Here is a 3484-nt window from a genome sequence, read left to right on the forward strand (position 1 = left end):
TTCATAATTTTTTTACAGAGGTTCGCATATATATACAAGGATCGCATGCTACTAATCATATGAGTTCAAATAAAGGCATAAATGGGGTTCACATACTGCTAGCATATGAGTTCGCATAATAGACATATATATAGGGTTGCATGTGATACTACACAGTTTCACCTATTGTAACAGGAATGGTTCATAAGTTTTAGCGTGTAAAGGGGGTTCACATTTCACATATATAGGGTTTGTATGCAATAGTAGGGCTTGCATGTGATACCATATAATTAACTAGCACCTAGTAGTGGCTTACATGTAAATATGTTGCTACCATGTATTATTATATAGGGCAAGTAAGAACCTAGGGTTCGCTTATTAATCACACAAGGCTTGTATGGATATTCTTAGGGTTCGCCGAGGGAATCCTATAGGGTTATGCATATGGGTTTGTATAACAGGGTTTGCACATATAAGTTTACCTCTATTAGGGTTTGCACGACAAGGCTCGCTTATACTAGGGTTTGCAAGATAGGGGCTCGCACGATAGGGCTGGCCTATACTAGGGTTCGCATGATAGGGGCTCGCACAACAGGGGTTCTCCTAGGGTTCGCACATACTAGTTAACTAGTTCTTAAAATTCAATTATTCACAAAGATTTAGGTTTAGATCCCACATCTATTTTGAAGGCTTAAAAACCTTTATTTTGGAGAGGAGATTGAAGATCCACTTGAGGGAAGGAAATAAAAATATTTTAGTTGAATACCCACTAAGGTGTTTGAACGTAGGACCTATGAGTAGGCTAAACCCTTACCATTTGAACCCACAGGCTTATTCTTATTGGTTTTCTAACAAAAAATAATTTTAAGCAATTCTAATTCCCTTACCCTATTTTTAAAGAAAACAAATAGCAATCTAAATTTTTATCTTATTTCTCTTAGACCCAATTTTGGGATGTGACAAATTTCCCTCCCTTAGAAAATCCATCCTCGAAATTCACTTACCTGGATTGAACAGGTGAGGATATTATTGACAAATCAACTCCTCCAATTCCCTTGTCATTTTTTTGGTTCCATGGTTTTTCCACAAAACCTTAACTAGAGGAATTGGCTTATTTCTAAGATTTTTAACCTCCCTATCTATAATACTAATTGGCTCTTCATCGAAAGATAAATTTGGTCAGAGCTTGATCTCTTCAATAGGGATGATATGGGAATGATTAGAATGATAGCGTTGCAACATCGACACATGGAACATGTTGTGGATTTAATCTAACTCTGGAGGTAGCTCAAGTTAATAAGCTATTGGGCTGATTCACTTTTGTACTTTGTAGGGACCGATGAAACTAGGACTCAATTTTCTTTTCCTTCCAAACCATAAAACCTTTTTCCGTGGTAAAACTTATAAGATGACTTGTTCACCGACATGAAATTTGATTTCTCTTCTCTTTGGGTCTGCATATGATTTTTGTCTATCTGAGGCTATTTTTAATCTTTCTTGCATTAATCAGGTTTTATTTTCAGTTTCTTGAACTAATTTTGGACCCAACATTCTCCTTTCTTTTAATTCCGTCCAACATGGCGGCGTGCGACATTTTCTTCCATAAAGTGCCTCATAAGGTGCCATCTTTATGCTTGCTTGATAACTATTGGTGTAAGCAAACTCGACGAGTGGTAGAAATTCCTCCCAACTACCTCAGAAGTCAATGACAAAACTTTTTAACATGTCTTCTAAGATTTGAATTGTTCTTTTAGATTTTTATCGGTTTGTGTGTGGAAAGTTGTGCTAAAGTAAAGTCTAATTCCTAATGCTTTGTGTAATTTCTTCCAAAACCTCTGCCGAAACCATTTTTTAGATTTAAAAAAATGGGGATCGACTTTAAAAAAAGAAAATGGGAGTTGCCACCGATCCTTTATTGAGGTGTGATCGGCTCACCTTGAAAACGATTTTAGGTCTACGAATTTTGAGAAAATAGGTTCGGGAGTCAGTTGCACACGAGGAAGGGTTAGCACCCTCGTAACGCCAAAAATTGGTATTGAATTGATTGTTTAATGTCTTAGTGTTGAGAATTTGAAAAGATTTTAAAAATATGATCCTTCCTTTTTTATTAAAGTTAATTTTATAAAAGATGCTTGGATAAATCAAAGCGGATGCTAAAGACCTTCTTGTCTCATAGTAATAGAATGTCACACCCAATATGTTAGGATACGACATTTTTAGTCCTCGAGAATAAGCTTGTCTTTTGGTTTTCAAAACTCGTGCGGTGAAGCTTAAAAGGATATTCAATTGCTTTAAGTCAGATGAAAAATCGAAGCTCAATACGTTAGGGCACAATTTCTCAAAATTCCGAGCATTGAATATTGCCCTTATTATTTTTTGGAAAATTCTCGTCTCGAAACATCAACATGTCATGTCCAATACATTAGGACACAACGTATCAAATTCCCGAGAGGGAGATTTTTATTTACGTGTTTTGATTAAAGAAAATCTTCGATTATTTAGATTCAACGAGGAAAATTGGAACCCAATACGCTAGGGCCTAATTCTTTCGGAGATCTCAAATACCGAACATTGCGTTATCTTAAAGCTTTTGAATGAAATGATTTTGATATTTAAACGATATTAGATATACCCTTTTAAACGAATAAAGTGTGGTGGATTGAAAATGGATGACGCAAAATAATAATTCATAAGCCACAATGTATACTAATAAATGACAAATAATCAAATAATAGGAACAAGCAACACAATATGTATAATAGCAATCGTCTCACATCATACAACATTCAAAAATCGAGGCATTAATAATCAACCTTAAAAGACATATTGAAAACAAGAGAAGAAATGATAGTCAATAAATTATAAGCACTAAATTTTAAAATAAATATTTATGAGTTCATGATAGATTCAAAATAAAGTTAATAAAATAATCACTATATAAATAATAGTATTTAAATGCATTTTTGGAAGAAAATCGAAATTCATAATATAATGTACACATATTAATTTAAATAAGCATTATATATGGATGAAAAGTTTAATAATAATACAAATAATAATATGATTAATAAATAATAGTAATATTATTAAATTAATTGATGAAGAAAATACGAAAGGGATTAAATTGCAACTAAAATAGAATTTCTAGGGAACAAACATAAGTAAAGCCAAATAAGGGCCAATGTGCAATGCGCGAATAACATGGGGGACTGAAATAGGAAATATTCCCATCCCTCTAAAACGCAGCATTTCAACCTGGGCCAAAATGAAACCAAAACAAAATGCAGGGTGAAAAATAAAAAATGGCAAAAACTGATTTGAACACACCCTAAAAGAGAGAGGACCATTCACGCAAATTGACCCTTGGGACAAAACGCGCGGATCCTCCCCCTCGGGTCGGGTCGCGAGCGGGCTATAGCCTAAACGGCGTCGGTTCAACGCTTATGAGCCCTTGCTCAAAATGGTGCCGTATGATGGCACTATTTAAACTAAATTCTCTAAAAAA

This window comes from Gossypium raimondii, chromosome 11, assembly GCF_025698545.1.
Source record: "Gossypium raimondii isolate GPD5lz chromosome 11, ASM2569854v1, whole genome shotgun sequence".
Lineage (NCBI taxonomy): Eukaryota > Viridiplantae > Streptophyta > Magnoliopsida > Malvales > Malvaceae > Gossypium > Gossypium raimondii.